Source organism: Chelonoidis abingdonii, chromosome 2, assembly GCF_003597395.2.
Source record: "Chelonoidis abingdonii isolate Lonesome George chromosome 2, CheloAbing_2.0, whole genome shotgun sequence".
Classification (NCBI taxonomy): domain Eukaryota; kingdom Metazoa; phylum Chordata; order Testudines; family Testudinidae; genus Chelonoidis; species Chelonoidis abingdonii.
In genome coordinates, this window is record NC_133770.1 from 27,345,973 (window position 1) to 27,357,703 (window position 11,731).

Consider the following 11,731-nt stretch of genomic DNA (forward strand, 5'->3'; position numbering starts at 1 on the left):
CGCCTCCAGCCGGCGGAGAGGGACGCCCCCGGCCTGGCCTGCCGCGCGAGCGGGTCCTAGTGCAGCGCTCCCCGGTTGATCAGAGTCCGCGCTGCAGCGCCAGCCGCCCCGGGGCGCGGGCTCGGCCTCGGCCTCACTCTTGCGTCAGGCTCGGATCGGGGGACTCCTAACATGGTCGCATCGCACCCCCTTTGGGGGCCTCCCGGGCATTTCCCCCGCGGGGCTGGGCTCCTCGGCGGGGTCAGCCCCGATCTCCTGGGGCTGGAGGGCAGCCACGCTCTGCTGGGCTCAGAATCGGTCAATTTGTGGAAAAGACCCAATTTGGGAAGAGCTTGGGGCTGTCTGTTTTAGGAAGTATTGGCAGGTTCGCCAACCCTTGCTCTGTAAATATCGAAAGCCTAACACTAATCATTGCAGCAGTCAGCGTTGGGTTAAAGAGAGATGAATATTAGGGAGCCCACTCATCCAGTTGGAACCAGCCACCGTTTGGGGGCGGTTTGTTCCCCAGCTGGCAAGTTTGAACATGGCTTTGCCCAATATCCGATGGGGGTGGTGGGGAATGCACATTTTAAGAGTAGGGTGACCAGACAGCAAGTGTGAAAATTTGGGCCAGAGGGTGAGGTAATAGAAGCCTATATAATAAAAAGACCCAAACATTGGGACATCTGGTCACCTTATTTTAAGAGTGTGCCACTTCGGCACAGCATAGCATGCATTGTGCACATGAGGGCATGGCAGTCAGTGCAGGTGTGCTCTTAAAAATGGTGTCCTCCCTGCTCCCCTTCTGCAGCATGACTTCACACATTTTTTTCTAGAAAGCTGAAAAATGTGATACCTAACTTGAAAGTATTGGTACCATGGGAGAGTAGGCCAGTTAGTTTTGATCTCTAAATGCAAGTTGGCAAATTTCTGTTTCCAAGGTGGAAAAGTTCAGAAATTTACAAGCAACAAAGAATAGTGGACCAGAACAAAAATGGTTGTCCAGCCTTAAAGGCAACCCTGAAAACCTACTCAGGTTTTTTTTTAAAATAAGTTAAAGTTAGTTTCACATACCGCACCTGTTACTGATGGCTCCCACATCCTCCTAACTTGTGATTTTACAATCACATCTCCTTAGTTTTTAAATGTTTTTTTTTCTATTTCCTGTTGCATGAAAGACAGACACAAACAACAGGGGACACTAATCAAGGCCTGCAATTGGATTCATGTGTGAGATACTTGTACCAAAGCACAGCCCTACAGATACAGTAGTAACATATTTTGAATAGAGACCTGATAGAAGTGTATATAGACTGGCAAGTGCATCTCTGATGTCATTTGGTTGACCTCAGTGGAGATTCACTAGAGATCACTTTCACTCTGTGTGTCCACTGAAGAATCTATTGCACTTCAATCTTAGATTCTTGTTCTGGTCTTTACTGGCAGATGGTTTGATATTTGATTTAGTTTATAAATTGAAATAATACATTTTTTGATACTAATACAGGCATTGATGTCTCATCTTCATTGTATGGGCTCTAATACATATACCGAAAGAGACCAAGAATCTGGGGAATTAAGTATGTCCCCAAAATGTTCAAACCCGTGTTTCTAAATGTAGGTTCCTAAATTCATATTTAGACACCTAGATATAAGTGGCTGGATTTTCGGAAGTGCTGAGAAACTTGTGAATCCATTTTAAGTCAACAGGAGAAGCAGGTGCTCAGGTCCTTTGAAAATCTGACCATTTTTATCTAGGTACCAACATTTTAGACACCAAAATTTTAAAATTTCGGCTATGGCATTTTCCAAAAGCTTTGAAATCGTATGTGGTCTAGCAATTTCCTTTAAAATATTTTACTAAATCAACATATTCTACATCTTTCTGACTCCAAACACAACAATAAAGACAGGATTAAAAAAAAGACACACTGTCTACCAACAGTTCAGCCATTTTAATTCCCCCCTCTACACAGCATAGCATCCTCTGATCTTTACTTCCCTGGGGCTGTGAGCGCGGCGGGGCCGGCGAGGGGGCAGCGCGCAGCACCGGGGCTGCCTCCCCCCATGCCCCGCACACCCGCTGCTGCAAGGACGGGGCGGGGGGGTTGCTTGCAGAGGATTTCCCACGGGCCTGACTAGTTGGACGTGGATGCCATGGAGCTGTGTGCAAAAAAAACAACCCCCAGAGGAAGAAAGGCTGGTGAAGGCCAATGCCCCAGAGTACAACAAAAAGTTCCAGTATGCGAGTAACTGTATCCAGACCTCCAAGTACAATATCATCACTGTATGGCACAACTCTCCTCTCTCTCCCACTACATTGTGTACCCCCTTTATTCCTTTCATCTTAGTTACACGTTTCAGCTCCCTCATCTCTCTCCTCTCTCTTTTCCTCTACTACAAGGTGCAGCTCCACCAAAACACACTGTAGATATTACTCCCTTATCTCTGTTCACCAGCTACAATATTGCAGCTTATCCTTAGCTTCTTTCGGCCTCTCCCACTTTCCCTCTCAGTTTATGTGTTTTTCACTTGAGTTTTCTGTTATGTTTTGTTTTACTTTTAAATTTAACATCAGGAACCAAATTCATTCCTGGTATAACTCTGATGTAGTTAAAGAAGGTTTTGGAAGATGTGCACTAACTAGGATGACCAGGTGTCCCAATTTTATAAGGGGACATTTCTGATATTCAGGGCTTTATCTTATATAGGGTATTACCTCCCATCCCCGTCCCAATTTTCACACTTGCTATCTGGTCACTCTAGCATTAACTCACCTACCTGCCATTCCTCCCCTCTCCTTCCTTCCCCACATTTCACTTCTTTTGTTTCTTATTTCATTTGTTGAATCTTGGTTCAACTTAGATCATAAGTTCTTGGGGACAAAGGCTATTTTTACTGTGTGTGTATAGGACCTAGCTTCCGGATACTACCACAGTAATAGTAGGAGTAGGAGTAATAACAATAAGTAATATAATACCATAATTACACCAGGAATTAATTAGGTTGCCTCATAATTTTAAAAATGTAATACATTGTGTTCTTGAAACAATAGATGTATAAAAAGGAGTGGTTTCTGGAACTCCACAGAAATGAGTTTACTCTTCATAGTGTTATTAAAATTACATTTTGAAATATTTGCTACTTATTTTCTCACAGTAACACCACAACGTTAGCGTTTGACACCAGGGAGCAATGTTTACTTAAAGAACATTACGCTGACCTTCTTCTTTCCTATTTAGTTATGTTACTTATTTTTAAGGTTTAATATGAAGTAGTTCCCTAATTTGATGATGAACTTACCATATCTTATTACATATTTCTTTGTCATTGTTCCTTTGTTTGCCTGCTGTAATTTGTGACTGTAATTATGGCAGAGTTTTCTATTGCCATCTTTTATTTTTCATTTGGGGTGCTTTTATTGGTATGAAGGCCCATTGACTGTCTGTATTCATACCAGTGCATTTGGCAAGCAGCATGTATTTGCAAACTCAGACAGTCTGCAGCAGTTTTTTATTCCTAAATGTAGGGATTAGTTAAAAAATATTTTTTTCTTATAACTCCCTTTTAAATAGCTTTATATCATTTTTCTCTATTGGTCTTACCCTTGACTATATCTCATACATTAATATTTTTTCTCTTTCTGAAAGGGAACTGAAATTCATGTGATTATTTTGCTTCCTTTCCTAATTTTGCTAGTTTACTCCTGCAAAAGTAACATAAGAGTGAAAATATAGTTTGTGGATACGTATTGTTCAAAATTTCTTTGAAATGGAGTGATGAATTTAAAACAAAAAGGAGAATTCAAAGGAATCTCTCTGCCAAATTAAAAGAATGTATAATAAGTCTAAAATGAGCATAATCTTAGTTCTGCATAACATCATATAAAGAATTTTGAGTTGTCATGGCCAAAGTCTACTCTCAGTCATTTCAAAGTAAATTCAGATTAACTGCACTGACTTCAGTAGACTTTTTCATTGATGAAGAGTAAGATTGGAATTTGGTCCTTGGTTTTTTATTGAGCCTTTATTTAAGAGAAATTGTAGATTCACAGATTCCAGGGCCAGAAGGGACTATTGTGGTAATGTAGTTTGACCTCCAGTATAACACTAAAATAATTCCTAAAGCATACATGTGACACCAAGCACCCCTGTATTCATACCCTACATGCTATTGTAATAATCTTTAGACAAGATATGCTTTGTGAGGTACCATTTAAAAGCTAATAACTCACTGATCATTTATATTGTTGCATGATGTATGCATGTTATGTGTATTAAGAGTTATGAATATATTCTGAAATTATGACTGAAGTTTATGTAAACCAGGTATGTTGGATAGTTGCTAAACAGATCTGTCTGAGAAAAAGAAATATTTATTTATCTGACCAGCCCTATCATAAACATACAGCTAAGGATAGCATAAAATCCCTCCTTTACCTGTAAAGGGTTAAGAAGCTCAGATAACCTGGTTGGCACCTGACGAAAAGGACCAATAAAGGGAGAAGATACTTTCAAATCTGTGGGGGAAGGTTTTTGTTTTGTGTTCCTTTGTTCTCTCTGGTCAGCAAGTAATCAGGGCAGGGAAAATACATCTCCTAAAGTCATACCTGAACTAAGCATCTAAGATTACAAATTGTAAGTAATAAGAAGGAAATGTGTTAGATTATCTTTTGTTTTAGCTTGTGAATTTTCCCTGTGCTACGGGGGATGTTACACTAATAAAATGATACCAGCAGGATCTTATAAGAGGGATAAGGCAAATCGCCACATTTATTGCAAATACAACAGGATAGTACTGACAGCTATTAAAAACATTCACTCACACAACCATTCACACAGGTTCTGCAATGATCAGTTATAGTTACCAGCCTTCAGTTGCTTGTGCCAAGTCACTGGCCAGGTGCCCTGGACACGAGGTTGCAGCCTAGCCATTGTCAGATGCGCATCTGATGCTCCTGGAGGGTGGTTGCAGAACCAGACTCAAAGATCACAGTCCCCTGGCTCTATTTTTATAGGTCTTTGGTTCAATGTAAGTCTATGGGAATTGCTCTGTCATGATTGAGATAGCCATCAATCAGCTTGACCGGTGGATGACGCATTCATGATGGGCAAATGTTACGTATATGTTATCTTTTACCTCTTCTTGATGCGCCTTGGGCAGATTCTGGCTTACCCTCCAGGGGTCATCTGGTTTCCTGCGTTATCTTCAGCCAACAGATAGGTGTGAAAAGAACAGGAGTACTTGTGGCACCTTAGAGACTAAAAAATTTATTTCAGCATGAGCTTTCGTGAGCTGCTTCAGATGCATAGATGGGTGTGAATCTTTCTTGAGTTTGGCTGGTACTATTTCCTGATCGATCATTTAGCTGTCACAGACAGTCACTTCCACTCATCCAGCATGCTTACATTTCAGTGTTCTCACATTCCAGTCTAACACGTTTGATTTACATGTTATTCTGTTTTCTCGCCCCCTTTACATTGCTAAAGAACATGACTACAAGATTTACATAGGCACAATCAAAATTCCAAGGGATGAAAGGGTTAGTGATAAAACAGCACTGTTTCCCAAAGTCCTTATCACCCCCTGGTACAGACTTTTCTGTCTTGTTTCTCTAGGCCTCAGATAAGTAGTGTTTCTGTCCTTGAGTTAGTTACAGAAATTGCTATAACAATTTACAGCAAGGCTAAAAAGGCAGGCACACATCCAATCATTTAACTACTCCTTTCTATTCACACTTTCTACACATCTAACATTAGTATATAATGTAATACATATCTATCCCAACAGGGAGGGTTACCCCTGTTTTTGTAACTTTAAAGTTTTGCCTAGAGGGGAAAGCCTCTGTGTTTTGAATCTGATTACCCTGTAAATTACCTTCCATCCTGATTTTACAGAGGTACTTCTTTTACTTTTTCTTTGCAATAAAGTTCTGTTTTTAAGAATCTGATTGGGGTTTTTAGTGTCCTAAAAACCCAAGGGTCTGGTCTGTGTTCACCTTGGTTACTCTCAAGCCTCCTCAGGAAAGGGGTGATGGGACATGGGGTGGAGGGAGATATTTTGGGGAAACAGGAACTCCAAGTGGTCCTTTTCCTAAATCTTTGCCTAACTCACTTGGTAGTGGCAGCATACCTTCCAAGGGCAAGGAAGAATTTGTGCCTTGGGGAAGTTTTTAACCTAAGCTGGTAGAAATAAGATTAGGGAGTCTTTCATGTGGGTCCCCACATCTGTACCCCAGAGTTCAGAGTTCATTTAACTTTGGAAGATATAAACAAGACAGAAGCTATCTTTGGCATTCATCTGTACCCCAGAGTTCAGAGTGGGGAGGGAACCCTGACAAGCCCCATATTTGGGCAAAGACAATGAAGGTCCATATTTACATATCAGCAGAAACAGAACCATCAAGACATCAGGGTTAGGAGATGGCAGGAAACAGAACAATTTCATTTCAGAAGAAAAAGCATGGGGCTTCCTTCACAACCAGACTCCATGTTGTCTTCCTCACAGCTTGGATAAACTTTGAGGGTTAACCCTCAGAAGAATCCATTTCAAAAGTTTGTTGGTCTATAAAGAACCCCAGGTGATAATCATTGAATCAATTCATTGCATGCAATACTGCTATATTATACAAATGTATACAGTAAGGCCTTTTCTGAAAGCTAATAAGACACTGGTGATTAACATCACTGTAAAATGTACGTATTAACATTATGTAAGGAATTATGAATTTTCATTGATATTAGGCTGTACAATCATCCCATACAGCTATCTACCAGTCTTCTATGTAAATTAAACATTGTGGAATTAGAACCAATGGAGGTCCCATTTTCATAGAAATAATACAGGGGGGTGGGAAGCCCACAGGAGGGGAAGGACAGCATGAGGTTATCCTGTCATTCACTGAACTTTGGAAGATATAAACAAGAACAGAAGCTATCTTTGGCATTCATCACTAGACAGACACAAGAGGCCAGAGCTCTTGCAAGCTGAGAACAATGGGTCCTTCAACCAAGGGGATAGAGAGACTTGAAAGAGATCTGGAATTGAATATAAGTGAGCAGCCTGTGTAAGCAAAGATCTTTCACTTTGGAAGGCAAGGGAAACCAGCTGCTTGTGCTTTCTTTGAAGGTCCTGACTGAAAGTCAACCATGGCTGGGAAGAAGAATGATTGGTGAGAGAAACCATCTTGAACAAAGCCAGTATCTTGTTAGGTTGAGTTTTAGATTTTTAGATGTGTGTTTTTACTTGTGTTTGCTTGTAACCCTTTCTAACTTTATTCCTTTTTATTTAGCATCACATAACCTATGTTCTGTTGTTAATACATTTGTTTTATTTTACTATAAACCAACTTAGTTCTGTGTTTAAAGAAAAGGGTATATTCAACCCAGTAAACATAATAAGCTGTGTTGTGTCTTTGTGCCTTTAGAGGAACAAACAACCCATATTATTTCTCTGAACTGTTCAGGAGAGGGCTAGACTTACAGAGCACATGGTTTTGTGGAAATTTAGGAGTGGGAGCATGTTTGTTCACCCTGCAAGTAGTAATCAGGACTGTTGGAAGCTGCTGTGGGGCTGTAGACAGGCTGCTGGGGTCAGAGCTGCTGAACCAGGGATGTTTAGCACACAGATGCTCAGGATGTGAACTGCATGCTGGTAGGCTGGTTGGGAGCAGCCCAGGTTGGGAGCTACAGCAGCACAGCTTTGTGAGGTGCCCAAGGTTACAGGGCAGGTAGCATTACCAAAGGTTTTCACTTGTTTGAATCCTGTATAGATTGCAGCACCCTGGATAGGGATACTGACAGTCGAGGATGGGGAGGGGAGTGAGAAACATCATGAACAATTCATCTCTCCCAATTAACATTACAAAGGTAGTGATAGCATTAGAAGGCTTTAATTTGTAGGGGACAATAGTTTTAGACCTTGTCTACACTGCTACTTACAGCACTGAAAAAACACACCCCTGCATAATGTAAGTTTTAGTGCTGTAAAGGTCAGCCAATCAGAGGAGACCAGAAACTGAAGATAAGAAGTCAGCTGGCAAGCTAGAGTGTGTGGCGGATGAGAGGAGAGAGAATGGAGAATATCGGGAGGAGAGCAAAAGATCAAGAGAAGGCAACCAGACAGCAGCCCAGAGTTGAGAGCGGAGACTGAAGAGAAAGAACAGAGCAGAGATTTGCAGAGCAGAAAGAACCCTGGCGATCAGAGGGATTGGCAAAGGAGTGTAAACCTGATTTTTTTATCTATTTTAAAGAGACTGCTTGTGTGTGTCTGTCAATAAAGCTGGATGTCTGGTTCTGAATGTGATCTGCCCCACCCCATCCTCTGAGTGGCCAGCCACTCCTCACAGAATGGTAAATGTTAATTGTTCAGTGTTTCTTTAATGCTGTGCTGTAGCACTGTTTTATGCATGGGGTGCTTGTTGTAACATTGTAATAAGTCCAAAGGTATTCTATTTGGGGCCATATGCATAGGTATGAAAAGTTCAGTGTGTACCAACTCACAGCATGGTATTGGTTTCCTATTCTGTTTAGTCTTCTGAGTCAATTGAAAGTATAATCTTTAAAAGCAATCCAAGTGTGCCTTATTAGCTATGACACATTGTGATTCTTTTTCCTTGCTTATGTCATAAACAGATAGCTAAGGGTTAATGTTTCTTTTACCTGAAAAGGGTTAACAAAGGGAACCAAACACCTGACTAGAGGACCAATCAGGAAACTGGATTTTTTAAAAGCTCAGGGGAGGGAATTTTTTGGGTTGGTGTCTTTGTCTGGCTCTCAGCTATGAGAGGGGATTTTTTCTTTCTTTCTATCTTCAAGCTTCTGATCTTCAGTTTCAAAGTTGTGAAGAGAGATAGAGATCATTTCTGTTTCCTTGTATTTGGGTTTGTCTCTTTGTGGAATAGGAGACATGCTTCTTGGTATTGTGATGTAAAGAGATTGCATCAGTAACTCTCAGGTTAGCCCAGAGAGGAAAGTCTGGGTGGGAGAGAGAGGGGGAAGGGAAGTGGGTTATTTCCCTTTGTGGTAAGACTCAGGGCTTCAGTCTTGGGGTCCCCCAGAGAAGGTTTTGGGAGACTAGAGAGGGAGCCAAGTCCTGGAAATCACTTGGCTGGTGGCAGCGAGATCAAATCTGAGCTGGTAATTAAGCTTAGAGGGGTTCATGCAGGCACCCAGATTTCTGGACGCTAAGGTCCAGATTTGGGAAAGATGCTTATGATAGTTTATTTTACCAAATAGTATACATTGCAACATTTTTTCATTTCCATTCTTTCTTTTCTAAATATATTGTCATCACCTAATTTTCTCTAAATAAACAAGACTTTGTTTTTGAAGTATTACTGATTGTGTGCCTATTCTTGATCAGAAGGCTGTATCTGTGTCCTTTCAAGGGTTAGCTGGACTAGCCTGCCCTGGGGAGTCCTCTGCAGGTCAGAGACAAACCCCGTGACAATACCCTGGCAATTCCTTAGGGAGGATCATCACTTTTCTCCCCAGTTGGATAGGCAGGCCAGTACTGGGATACCTTAAGTCCAAATAGTGAGGTAACAGTAGAGACATCACCCCTTACTTTCTAGATTTGCATGTCTGAGGGCATGTCTACATTACCTGCTGGATCGATGGGCAGTGATCGATCTAGTGGGGGTCGATTTATCATGTTTAGTCTAGATGTGATAATTCGACCACGAGGGCTCTTCTGTCAACTCCAGTACTCCACCAGAGCAAGAGGCACAGGCGAAGTCGATGGGGGAGCATCTGCTGTTGACTCACCACAGTGAAGACACCATGGTAAGTAGATTAAGTGCGTCGACTTCAGCTATAACGTAGCTGAAGTTGCATAACTTAGATCGATACTCCCCGCCCATCAGTGTAGACCAGGCCTGAGTGTCACAATGTCTTTCAGAAAAATATCCATTAATTCTATCGTTCCCTAACTTATCAGTGCTTGACTTTGGAACTTGAACATTCTTTCAATATAAGATTTTGTGTGAGAGATGGTTTTGTTTTATATATATATCCCTCTGAGTACACTGGATTCTTTACAGTGGTGGTTTATGCTCAAAACTTTATCCATGGTATCACAATTGCAGGAGAGGAAAGTTGCTTAGTATTTCAGTTTCTCAGAGGTTCACCAGAACTCCATATAGAGCTTACTCTGTGCTGCATCCAGGTTGCAGTTTAAAAATATATTCAAATATTGCACAAAGTAGTATTAACAGCAAAAGCTGAAGGACTGCAAATCTCCCAGATAATATAAAGCAGAAATGATTTAGAAAACTGACAGCATTTTTTTTGCAAAGGCTACAGTTATCCTGCTCATGAAAGGAAGGTTTCTTGTAACACTACTTGGCATTTTGCCTGGAGGCATTACCTTCCTTTGTTGTTCGCTTAAGTCACTCAGAAATATTTCTGACATACCTCTTTATTCATCCTGTTTTATTTTAATTATCTTCCACCTTAGCTCTGCATTACTATTTATTTGCTGTGGGCAGATAGTATTGCTATTATCCAGTTCTTGCCAATAGAACAGAAAACTGCTTTAGCCTCAATACTAATAAACTACTTTGTTACCACTCTAACCTTTTTGCCAGCTGATGTCTGCAGCAACAAGGGTCAGGTTCTATATCTAGGGTTCCACTTAACAATATAGAACAGAACCAGCTCGAGCCCCCACCCAGAAATCTAGAAAAACTAAATACCCCCTCCGGGCACATCTAAGAGGCAATACTTCCTCATTGGTAAGCACCAAGTCTGGGTCTAACAAAATAATTTTTTTTTATTAAAAGAGAAAGGGAGCCCAGCATTAATTTGGGGAAACCCTTCAACAATGATTCAAAAGGATGCAAACCAAAAGTAAGCACCCACCCCACAGTATCTTGGGCTATGTCCTTTGCTTCAGTTTCCCACCTTGTGGGGTGAAAGTCCAACAAATGAATGTTATTTTCTCACACCACTCTCCTTTCCCTCTGCTGTACTCCACTCACTGTTGGTTGCCCAAAGTCAATGAAGTTCCATAATTTAGGGGTGCATTCCCATGCTTTCATGTCCTACCCCTGACGGGGTGTGTGTTGAAGAATGCTTCTACTTCTTGCTACGATGCTGTGTTCTGAGGTTCCACCACTTAGCCCAGTTATTAGTGATTTCAGCTCTTAGTGAGTTCACTGGGTAGCGGGGAACCTCACTGCTGCTGCATCCTCTGTGTTGCCTATCACTGCAACACTCTCCCCACATCAGGTATAAAGTTCAACTCTAGACCTGATCATCAGTAAGATTTTGTCACAGATATTTTTAGTAAAAGTCAGGGACATGTCACAGGCAATAAAGAAAAATTCATGGAAGCCGTGACTTGTCTGTCACTTTTACTAAAAATATCTGTGACAATATGGGGATCTGCAGGTGCCCACACTGCCTTCAGTGGGGCAACTGTATGGAGGCTGAGAGCTCCAGGCAGGGCCGACCAAGGGGGGGTGGGAAGCTGGTACAAATTACCGGGACCTGGTGTTCCGGAAGGGGACCCAGCTTCCTCAGCCTTGTTTAGCCGGTCCGCCCTTGACACGGAGCAGCTGTGCTCTCTGATACACTGGATCTCTATTACACTTGCCTACTGTTCTAGGCAGGATGGACTCTGTTTTTAGAAACCATAAAGGAGGAATTGACTCATTGCCAACTGAGTCAATCCCAATTTTGCTTTCAAAAATTTGCAGCCAGGGGCACTCACGATAGCAGCGGACAGTACAGAGAGGGAGAGATAACTG